The following is a 12,662-nucleotide window of genomic DNA, read 5'->3' on the forward strand; positions in this document are numbered from 1 at the left end:
TGGCCATTCCAGCCTGTCCCTCGCCCTGATGTAGAGCCCTGATCTCTGGCTTCTTCTGCCCTTAGGAGTCCCTGGTAGAAAGGCCCGTGTCTGTAGGGAAAGTCCTGTCCTCAGGAAAGGTGGCTGGAGTTCCCCTGCCTTCCTCAAGGGACCAGAGGGCGAGCCAAGCCCGTGCGTAAAGCTGGAGAGGACTGGGCGCGGCCAGCGCAGAGACCCGCTGGCGTTGGTCTGACACCTCGTCTTGGGCTCTTGGCACCTGTTGTGGGAGGTAACACCAGCTCTAGGCTGTTTCCACCCCTCCCTATGGTGCATTTTCGTAGGCTGTGGGGTCCTGGGCCCCTTCTTCTTTTTCTCCGGAAAGCCCCATCTCCTGCCAGCCCTCAGCTTTCCAGAGCGCACGCGCCACCTGTCCAAAACCGCTCGCTGGCGGCCTGTGCCTCCCACTTTAAAGTCAAAGTGATTTCCTTGCTACAAAAATACGGGGGCTATTCGAGTTCCCTGAAAATTCTGAACTTGAGACCCTCACGCTAAAGTCGCGCTACCCCCGCAAAGCTTTATGCAGTTACCCTACTCTCCCAGCCCAGCCCCTGCTCTGACACCAAAACTCCCTCCCTGCAAATCCCTGCAGTCTCCTGCTCAGCTTCTGGGAGGCTGGCACCCGGATCCCTCCCTCTGAACGCCCCAGGGAGGGAGGAAGGCGCACACCCTCCCAACTGTAACTTTGAACTCGGGGCACAGAAGAGCCCTCCCTTTCCCCCTGTTTTTCATCATGAGCTTCTAACCTCTGAGCTCAACCTTGCCTCATATTTCTGTCAGGGCTAGGGTAGATGAGGCGGGATGTTGAGTCTGTACTTCCCCAGACTAACTCCCAACAGAGCTGGGTTGTTCAGGGACTAGAGCCTAGGGCCTAAGGCGGCCAGGAGGAAGCCTATGGGGGATGTGAAGGGCAGGCTGTGCAGAGCCCAGCCCAGAGCCACCAGGACCTGCAGCCACCATGCGCCTCTGACCGCCCTTGGAGAGTTTCTCCTCGGGTCTGCCTGTGCACCAAATCCGCCAGTGTGGGGAAGGTGCTGCTTCAGGGCTGCGGTGTTCACACCCACGCTGATAACTGAAAACTGGAAACCTGAAGTTCGTCTGTTCCATGAGATCTGCCAGCTCTGCGCTCCTAGAAGCTTTCCTCACCCCACTGTGCCCCACTTTGCATGGGGTGGAAGATCTGGGGAGGCAGCTGCAGTTTGTTTTTCTTTCATTTTCTTTCTTTCTTCTTTCTCTTTTCTTTTTTTTTTTTTTTTAAGACCTCTATGGTTTGACTCCGGGATGTTTGTTTTTAAGTAAACATTATTTCAATGAATCTTATTTTTTAGGACAGCTTGAGATTTACAGAGACACTTCAAAGATAGTACAGACAGTTCTCATATGACCCACACTGCATTCCCTTCATTATTAACATCTTACATTGGTATGGTACATTTATTATAACTAATAAACTAATGGTAAATATGTTATTATTACCTAAAGCTCATACTATCTTCAGATTTTCTCAGTTTTACCTGAATGTTCTTTTTCTATGCCAGGAACCCATCCAGGAGCCCGCTTTCCATTAACCATCATGTCTGTGGCTCCTCTTGGCTGTGACAGTTTCTCAGACTTTGCTTGTTTTTGATGACTTGGACAGTTTTGAGAAGTCAGGTATTTTGTGGAATGTCCCTCAATGGGGATCTATGCTTTTCTCATGATTAGGCTGGGGTTATGGATTTGGGAGAAGAAGACTGAAGAGGTAAAGTACCATTTTCATCACATCATACCTGGGCTTTGGGGTCAACTCCTGAGTCATTACATCATGTTAAGGGTACATACTGTCAACATGGTGTATCTATCACTGTTGATGGTGACCTTGAGCACCTGGCTAGGGTAGTGTTTTTCAGATTTGTCCACTAACATTACTATGCCCCCCTTTCCTAATGGCACTTTTCTGAAGGAAGTCATTGTGCACAGCTCACACTTAATGAGTGAGGAGTTATGCTCCACTTACTTGAGAGTGGAGTGTCTGCATAAATCATTTGGATTTTTCTGCTGGAGCGATCTCTTTTTTTTTCTCCCATTTATTTATATCAATATGGACTTATTTTATTCTAAAGAAATGTGTTTTATTTTGGGGTGTTATAATACAATATACTACTTTATTTTGTTGATCAAATTATTCCACCTTTGACAATTGGGAACCCTTTCAGTTGACTCCTGTGTCCTTTGGCATGCCCCCATTATTGTAGGGTTTGAATTTTTTTGTTTGTTTCTTTTGGGGATTTTTTTTTTTGTACTTCTTTACTTTCTGCAACTGCAAGATGCTCCAGGTTATCTTGTATATTCCCTGCCCCAGTCCTAGAATCAACCATTCTCCAAGGAGCTCTGGTTCCTTCTATGGAAGAATGGTATGAGAAACCAAGATCTGGACCCTAGGTATGCTTGTTGCTACTGGGGTGTTAGTGCTTCTCTGTTCTCTCAGTTGACCGGGCAAAGAAATATGTGTGTGTATACTGACCCACGTATATACACATATCTTTAATATTTCTATATGTAACCACTTGTATCTAAGAGTTCACACTGATGTCTCCAACTCTAATCCATTATTACATGGATCATTCTGGTTTCCACCCTGCTTATCTGTAAGCTCCCACTCCAGCAGTGAGACACCTGGCTCCCATAATCCATCATCTATTACTTAAGTGCCCAATTCCAGCATATATTATTGTGGCATCTGAATTGTTAACACAAACCATATAGAAAAATGAAAAAACTTTATCAACTGGAGTACAATGCTTTTGTACAATTTATTTTACCTTAAATTTACAGACTCTGTTCATTCCCAAAGTTACTTAAATCAGTAACTTTACCCCCACTCCCTTCAGTTAGGTGGTTTCATATATCTGTAATACAGTTAGATTATTTTGTCACATTCTGCATTCTATTTTAGGATCCCCTCACCTTCGATATGGCTTTTAAAAATTTGCATACATTAAGGTTCACTCTTTGTGCTGTAAAGTTCTATAGTTTTTGACAAATGCATAATGTTATGTATCCACCGCTACAGTATCATACAGAATAGTTTCACCATTGTAAGAAACCCTGATGCTTCACCTGGTAACCATTGATCTTTTTACCATTGCTGATTTTTTTGTTTTTTGGGGGTTTTTTGCCTTTTCCATGATGTCATATAATGGAATTAGAGAGCATATAGCATTTCCAGACTGGCTTCTTTCACTTAGCAATATGTGTTTAAGTTTTATCCATGTCTACTCATGGCTTGAGAGCTCATTTCTTTTTAGTACTGAGTAATGTTTTATTGTATGGATGTACCACAGTTTATCCACTCACCTATTGAAGGATGCCTTGGTTGCTTCCAAGTTCTGGCAATTATAAATAAGGCTACTATAAACATTTATGTGCAAGTGTGCAAGTTTTTGCGTGAACATAAATTTTCAACCCATTCAATTAAATACAAAGAAGCACAATGGGTTGTATAGCAAGACTATGTTTAGCTTTGTTAAAAAAAAAAAAACTGCCAAACTGTTTTCCAAAGTGACTGCACCATTTTGCATTTCTAGCAACATAGATGATAGTTCCTGTCACTTTGCATCCTTGCCAGCAATTGGTTTTGCCAGTTTTTTGTATTTCAGCTATCCTAAAAGATATAACGGAATTTCATTGTTGTTTTAATTTGTAATTCTCTAACAACAAATGATTTGGGGCATCTTTCCGTATGCTTATTTGCCATCTGTACACATTCTCTGGTGAAGTTTCAGTTCAGACATTTAACCCATTTTTGTTTGTTTGTTTTTAAGAGATGGAGTCTTACTATGTTGTCCAGGTTGGATTCAAACTTCTGGGCTCAAGTGATCCTCCCACCTCAGCCTCCCAGGTAGCTGGGATTACAAGCATACATACTCCACTGTGCCCAGCTTTGCCTACTGTTTTTTTTTTTTTTTTTAGATGGAGTCTCACTCTGTCGTCCAGGCTGGAGTGCGGTGGTGCGATCTTGGCTCACTGCAAGCTCTGCCTCCCGGGTTCACGCCATTGTCTTGCCTCAGCCTCCCGAGTAGCTGGGACTACAGGTGCCTGCCACCACGCCTGGTTAATTTTTTGTATTTTTAGTAGAAACCGAGTTTCACCATGTTAACCAGGTCAGTCTCAATCTCCTGACATCATGATCCGCCCCCCTCAGCCTCCCAAAGTGCTGGGATTACAGGCGTGAGCCACCGTGCCCAGCCTGCCCACTTTTTAATTGGGTATTTTTTATTTTTGAGTTTTAAGAATTCTTTGTATATTTGGGATACAAGTCCTTTATCAGATATACGTTTTGCAAATATTTTCTCCAAGTCTGTGGTTTGTCTTTTGATTTTCTTAACAATGTTTTTTGCAGAGCAGAAAATTTTAATTTTAATAAAGTCCGATTTATCAATTTTTTTTCATTGGTCATGCTTTCGGTTTACATCTAAATACTCATCACCAAATCTGAAGTCATCTATATTTTCTTCTGTGTTCCCTTCTAGAAGTTTTAAAGTTTTGCATTTTACATCTAGATTTATAAACCATTTTGAGTTAATTTTATGAAATGTGTAAGATCTGTGTCTAAGTTCATTTTTTAGCATATGTTCCAATTGTTGAACATTTGTTGAAAAGACCACCCTTTCTCCACTGAATTGCCTTTGCACCTTTATCAAAGATTAACTGGCTGTATTTGTGTGGACTCTCTATTCTGGGCTCTCTATTCTGGGCTCTCTATTCTGTTCCTTTGATCTATGTGTCTGTTCTTTCACCAACACCATACTGTCTTGATTATATAGCTTTATAGTAAGTCCTGAAATTGGGTAAAGTGAGTCCTCTAACTTTATTCTTCTTCCACATTGTATTGGAATCTATGTCCTTGCCTTTTCATATAAACTTTAGAATCAATTTGTCAAGATCTATAAAATAGTTTGCTGGGATTTTGATAGGGATTTCATTGAGTCTATAGATCAAGTTGGGAAGAATTGACATTTTAATAATATTGAGTTTTCCAATTCATAAACATGAACTATATCTCCATTTATTTAGATCTTCTTTGATTTATTTCATCAGAGTTTTATAGTTTTCCCCATAAATATCCTGTGTATATTTTGTTAGATTTATATCTAAGTATTTTACTTTTTTGGTGCTTCATTTTGATAAATGCTATCACTTAAAAATTCTAATTCCAATTGTTTATTGCTGGTATAAAGGAAAGCAACTGGCTTTTATAAGTTATCCTTGTATCCTGAGAAGTACTATTAATTAATTCCTGGAGGTTTTTGTTTGGTTGGTTGGTTCTTCAGAATTTTACATATAAACAATCATGTCTTCTGTCAACAAGGACAGTTGTATTTCTTCCTTCCCAATCTATGTATCTTTCATTTCCCTTTCTTGTCTTATTGCACCAGCTAGGACTTCCAATATGATGTTGAATAGAAGTGGTGAGAGAGAACATCTTTTCCTTGTTCTCAATCTTGGGTAAATGTCCAGTTACTCACCATCAAGTATGATGCTAGCTTTAGTTTAGTTTTATTTTTTTGTCTTCTGGAAATTTTATTCTGCTCATTGCTTATTTCAAACTTATAATTGTGCTATAATGCATTTTATTCTTTATTCTCTCTCTTATTTACTTTATTTTTATTTTACCTATTTCTGTCTATTTTTTAATTTTTCATCTTTTTTGGTTTTTTATATTTATTTTTATTTATTTTTTATTTTTTGTAGAGATGGGGGTCTCACTATATTGATCAGGCTCATCTTGAACTGCTGGCCTCAAGTGATCTTCCTGCATCAACCTCCCAAAGTTTTGAGATTACAAGTCTAAGCCACTACACCCTGCTTATAATGCATTTTAATATAATAGCTGGAAGAGCTAGTACCCTTTTCATTACTCTTTATTCATAACTTTTCTTATTCATCCACTCAAGTTTATTTTTCAGTTGAGCAATAGTATCATTTTGTCAAATTAAAAATTTTGAGCCAGGTGCATTGACTCACACCTGTAATCCTAGCAACTTGAGAGGCCAAGGGGGGTGGATCACTTGAGTCCAGGAGTTAAAGACCTGGGCAACATGGCAAACCCCACCACTATAAAAAAAAAAAAAAATTAGCCGGGTGTGGTGGAGCCTGCCTGTAGTCTCAGCTACTCAGGAGGCTAAGGTGGGAGGGTCACTTGAGCCCCAGAGGTGGAGGCCACAGTGAGCCATCATCATGCCACTGCACTCCAGCCTGGGTGACAGAATGAGACTGTCTCAAAAAAAAAAAAAAAAGATTGGACTGCATAATAATTAATTTAGAGAGAATTGTCATCTTCACAATATCAAGTATCCCTGTCCAAGGCAATATGTATTTTTTAATAGACTTTACTTTTTAGAGGAGTTTTAGGTTCACAACAAACTTAAACACAAGGTGCAGAGATTTCCCATATACCTTTTGTCCTACACATGCATAGCTCCCCCTGTTATCAATATCCCCAACCAGAAGGGTCTATTTGTTACAACTGATGAACCTAAGCTGTGGGATTTTTGTAGATTTCTTTATCAAATTGAGGAAGTTCTCCTCCATCCCTAGTTTGCTGAGCATTTTTATCATGAGTGGGTATTGGATTTTGTGAAATGCTTTTTTTACGTCAGCTGATATGATTATATGTTTTTTTTCTTCTTTAGCTTGTTGATGTGGTGAATTACATTGAATGGTTTTTGATGTGGAGCCAGCTTTGCAAACCTGAAATAAATCCCACTTGGTCATGGTGTATATTTCTTTTTATACAGTGTTGGATTTGATATGCTAATATTTTGTTGAGAATTTTTGCATCTAGGTTCATGAGCAACGTTGGTCTGTGTTTTCCTTTCTTGCAATGTCTTTATCTCTTGTATAAGGGTGATATTGGCCTCATAAAACAAGTTAGGAAGTGTTTCCTCAGCTAGCCAGCTTTGAGGGTGAGGATTTATCAAGCAGACGTAACTCAGGCTGAGAGACACATGAAGTTCATCTCCTATAACAGCATCTAGGACAGTATGGCTCAGTAATTAACAGTGGGAATTCTAGAAACATCAAACTTCAGTTCCTATCCCAGCCCTGTCATGCCGTCTGCATAATCTTGGATCAGTTAACTGTTAATTCAACAAATAATTATTGAACATGTGCCAGGCACTGGAATAACAGCAGTGAATAAAAAGGGCAGAAATCTCTGCCCTCTTGGAGCCTACATCCTTTTTTAAGCTTACATTTTAAAACTTTCTGTGCTTCATTTTTCTGCATGTGTAAAATAAAAATGACAATAGTAGCTACAACATAGGATTTTTGTGAATATTATATAAATTAACAAATGTAAAACATTCTATGTAAGTGTTTTATATTATTACTATTAATACTACTATTGTGCGCCGACAGTTAATATTATTATTTATTGACTGAGTTCAGTAGTTATAGTCTAGGAGACTCCCAGGCCATCCTCCCTGCTTTAACTCTGTGCTCCCGTTATTTCTGTCTCTCTGCTTCTTCAGTTGGCCTTTTTTATCTTTGGGATCACTAGCCTATTATATGAAACTCTTTCTCTGGCCTAGATTTATCTTGCCTAGGAGATAGTTGGGTGGCTATCTTTCTGCTGCTTTTGAAAACTACCAAAACTTTGCCTGGCGTGGTGGCTCATTCCCATAATCCCAGCATTTGAAGAGGCTATGGTGGAAGGATTGTTTGAGGGCAGGAGTTTGAGACCAGCCTGGACAACATAGTTTTTTGGTAGAGATCCCCATCTCAAAAGAGAGAGAGAGAGAGAGAGAGAGACAGAGAGACAGAGAGACAGAGAGAAAGGAAAGAAAGGAAGGAAGGAAGGAAGGAAGGAAGGAAGGAAGGAAGGAAGGAAGGAAGGAAAAGAAAGAAAGAAAGAAAAAAAGAAAGAAAGAAAGAAAGAAAGACAGACAGACAACAAAAAACCCCTGATAATTGTAATACCAGCAGCCTGGCAGACCGGCTGCATTGCCATCACCCTGGACTAGTTAGAAATGCCATAAAAGCTTGACCCATCCCCAGATCAGGAAGACAGATTTAAGCATTAGCCTCTTGTCTTCTTGCCAGTCTGCTTGCAGTAAAGCTTTCTTAAAAATGGCTAGGTGCAGTGGCTCATGCCTGTAATCCCAGCACTTTAGGAGGCTGAAGCTGGAGGATCACTTGAGCCCAGGAGTTCAAGACCAGCCTGGGCAACATAGTGAGACCCCATCTCTAAAAAAATTAGCCAGGCATGGTGGCACACACCTGTAGTACCAGCTCCCCTCCCAAGGAGGCTGAGGAGGTAGGATTCCTTGGGCCTGGGAAGTCGAGGCTACAGTGAGCAATGCTTGCACCACTGAACTCTAGCCTGGATGACAGAGTGAGATCCTGTCTCTAAAAAAATAAAAAGAAAAGAAAAATACCCAAACTTTTGCATTTTTTAAAGGGAAGGGGATAAGGAGCATAAGCCACCAATAGTCCAGGTCTTTGCCTGTGTGCTTTCTGAAGGTTGTGGAGTCTTGGCCTGGCCTAGGTTAGAGTGGCGGGGGGGCGCTGCATTTTCTCTAGCCATCACTGAAAATCAGGCTGTGTCAAGCCCCACATAGGAAAGCTCAGTATTCCAGCTTGGGTAACTTTCCACTGCTTAGCAAGACCCAGAGGAAATGGGAAAGAAAATTCACTCCCTAAGGATAAGGGTCCTACCTCTCTGCCAGGAATCCAGAGCTCTTCAGCTTTACTGTGCCCACAAAGGCCCCCAAAGCAACACCTGCTCAGCCCAGCGAAAGCATTACACTACCCAGAGAACAAGCTATGTAAAGATAGGTGATTATAAATTAAGTCTCATCACTATTTTCAGCTTGGCATCATTGAATGCAATAACCACACTTGAAAGGAACCATTGTCCCAGGTTTCATTATTAGTCTAGCTGGCTTCTCCTCCACTGCTAATCCTGGCTCATCCAATTCCTCTTCACTGGTCCTCAGGTCCACTTCTTGGTTCTGGATCAAAACAGCTCTTACTCTCTGAAGTCTCCGTTACCTGAAATCAATGATGTAAGCCCTCCCTAGCTTGCTCCACGTTTCTCTTTTTTTTCTGGAAGACAGCCCAACACTAATGTTTACAGGAAACTTTTTACTCTCTGATTTTATTGCCTTCTCCCACTCTCCAGCATTTAGACCTTTCATGGCAACCCTTTCTTTACTTCCTATGCTGGTTTCTCTTCAGCATTCTATTTTTATAATTGAATGCATAATTATAACTGTCTCAACCAGTGTTTGGAAAGAAAGCTCTGTAGAGCTGTTTGACCTTACCTGGATAAGTCACCTGGGGTCCTGGCAGATACCCACCAGGTCAGCACCAGGGCTCCCCCTGCAGCCTGCCCAGTGCTCTGCATTTGCAGAGACACAGCCTGAGAGTAATTGTCAGCAACCCAGGCTCCCTTCATTGCCACTTCTCCCGAGAGCCTCAGCAGTGTGACAGGAAGGGGAGACACCACTGAAAGGGCAAGAGGACGTGCAGACTTGGGAAAGAGATGGCTGCAGCTAGTGCTCTGAAGTCCCAGTTCCCCTCTGGCACTGGATCTCCGGACACCCCCACCCTGCACTGTGTGCCTGACTTTCTTTACGGATGGAACTGAAAAGACAGGCTCTGGAACCCAAGAATTAGATTCTCTGGGTGTTGGAGGAAGCTGGGTCTGAGATTGGAATGCTTCTTCTTTTTCTCGAAAAAATGAGGAATTTATTTTAAAACAACTGATAAAAAGATCAATCAAATTATCTAACATGATTGTCCAAAGGTGCTAATCTTTTTTTTTTTTTTTTTTTTTTTTGAGATGGATCTCTCTCTGTCCCCTGGAGTACATTGGCAAAATCTCAACTCACTGCAACCTCCGCCTCCCAGGTTCAAGCAATTCTCCTGCCTCAGCCTCCCGAGTAGGTGGGACTATAGGCATGCACCACCACACCTGGCTAATTGTTTTGTATTTTTAGTAGAGACGGGGTTTCACCATGTTGGCCAGGCTGGTCTTGAACTCCTGACCTCAAGTGATCCACCCGCCTCAGCCTCCCAAAGTGCTGGGATTACAGGCATGAGCCACTGTGCCCGGCCCAAAGTTGCTAATCTTAGTAACTCGGAATAACAATTATGTTGGATCAGTAGTAAAGAATGCTAATTTTCACTTGAGCCCAGGAGTTTGAGACCAGCCTTAGCAACCTAGGCAGACCCATCTGTACACACACACAAAAAAAGAAAAAGCCAAGGAAAAAAAAAAGAAACAACAACAACAAAAGCTAAAAACAAAAAATCGACTGAGAGTGTTGGTGCACACCTGTAGCACCAGCTACTTGGGAGACTGAGGTAGGAGAATCACCAGAGCCCGGGAGGTCAAGGCTGTAGTGAGCTGGGATGGCATCACTGCACTCCAGCCTGGGTGACAGAATGAGACCCTGTCTCAAAATAATAACAATAATAATAAAAATAATTTTATTTCTGGAATTTTCTTGTCTTCTTTTTTTTTTTTTTTTTGAGACGGAGTCTTGCTCTGTCAACCAGGCTGGAGTGCAATGGTGCGATCTTGGCTCACTGCAACCTCCGCCTCCTGGGCTCAAGCGACTCTCCTGCCTCAGCCTCCCGAGTAGCTGGGATTATAGGCGCCCACCACCATGCCCTGCTAATTTTTATATTTTTAGTAGAGATGTGGTTTCACCATGTTGGCCAGGCTGGTCTCGAACTCCTGACCTTGTGATCCGCTCACCTTGGCCTCCCAAAGTGCTGGGACTACAGGCATGAGCCACCGTGCCCGGCCCCTCTTTTCTTTTCAATTGTGGTAAAAAATACATAACATAAAACTTGCCTCTTTAACCATTTTTTACATGTACAATTCATTGCTATTAAGTGCATTCACAGTGTTGTACAACCATCACCACCATCCATCTCCAGAAGTTTTTCATCATTCCAAGCAGCCACTCTGTACCCATTGAATAGTAACTCCCCAACCCTTCCTCCACTCAGCCCTTCGTAAACTCTATTCTACTCTCTGCCTGTTCTAGGTACCACATATGCATGAAACCATACAATATGTGTCCTTTTGTGTGAGGCTTATTTCACTTCCCATGATGTTTGTGAGAATAGATTTCTTATGCATGCTTTCTCTTCCCTCCTCCTTATCGCCCTTGCCTCAGTTAAAAATGAAAGCTTGGCTGGGCGCAGTCGCTCATGCCTCTAATCCCAACACTTTGGGAGGCCGAGGTGGGCAGATCACGAGGTCAAGAGATCGAGACCATCCTGGCCAACATGGTGAAACCCCGTTTCTACTAAAAATACAAAACTTAGCTGGGCATGATGGCACATGCCTGTTGTCCCAGCTACTTGGGAGGCTGAGGCAGAAGAATCGCTTGAACCTAGGAGGTGGAGGTTGCGGTGAGCCGAGATCCCACCACTGCACTCCAGCCTGGCGAAAGAGTGAGACTCCATCTCAAAAAAAAAAAAACAAAAACAAAAACAAAATGAAAGCTGCTTTTGGAGCTATTGGTAGAGCCTTGGGCAATAATGAAGATGTCAGTCTATGAAGATGAATGGTAAAGGTAAAACAAGTGTGCAAAGGTGTCAGTCTATGAAGAACAGACTCCCTTAGAGTTTACATATCTTTTTTTTTTTTTTTTTTTTGAGACAGAGTCTCGCTCTGTTGCCCAGACTGGAGTGCAGTGATGCGATCTCAGCTCACTGCAAGCTCCGCCTCCTGGGTTCACGCCATTCTCCCGCCTTAGCCTCCTGAGTAGCTGAGACTACAGGCGCCTGCCACAGCACCTGGCTAAATTTTTGTATTTTTAGTAGAGACAGGGTTTTTACTGTGTTAGCCAGGATGGTCTCAATCTCCCGACCTGGTGATCCGCCCACCTCGGCCTCCCAAAGTGCTGGGATTACAGGTGTGAGCCACCGCGCCCCGCCTTTTTTTTTTTTTTTTTTTAACTTTGAGGCAGGGTCTTACTTTGTTACACAAGCTGGAGTGCAATGGCATGATCTTGGCTCACTGCAGCCTTAACCTTCTGGACTCAAGCGATCCTCCTGCTTTAGCCTACTTAGCTGGGACTACAGGCGTGCACCACCACACCAGGCTAATATTTTGATTTTTAGTAAAGATGAGGTCTCACTATGTTGCACAGGTTGGTCTCAAACTTTTGAACCCAAGCGATCCTCCCACCTCAGCCTCCTGAAGTGCTGGGATTACAGGCACGAGTCATCACATCCAGCCAGAGTTTACATATCTTGAGTTCTGGCAGAGCCCCATATGAGACAGAAGACATGGCAAGAGAAATTCATCAGCCCACAGAGATACCAAGCAACTCAAACAAGAAATGGCAGCTTGCCTCTCTACCCATGTTTCTTCTGGCCAAACCTGGGCTGGAGTTGCCCCAAGCATCACAGCAGGGGAATTCCCACAAGGGAGAGATCCCAAGCCATCCTGAGATGGGGCTGGTTGGGATTCCAAAGAAAGAAGCACTAAATGCCAGGATGATGAGTCCAACGCATCTATTAGGGGGAACTTATATACAGAGTGGCCTGCAGCAATGCTTGCGGCGGACAGTGAGAGAAAAGGGAAGGTCTACCTAGGTATGCCCATAGCGAGGGTG

The sequence above is a fragment of the Nomascus leucogenys genome, chromosome 13 (assembly GCF_006542625.1).
Source record: "Nomascus leucogenys isolate Asia chromosome 13, Asia_NLE_v1, whole genome shotgun sequence".
NCBI classification, from domain to species: domain Eukaryota; kingdom Metazoa; phylum Chordata; class Mammalia; order Primates; family Hylobatidae; genus Nomascus; species Nomascus leucogenys.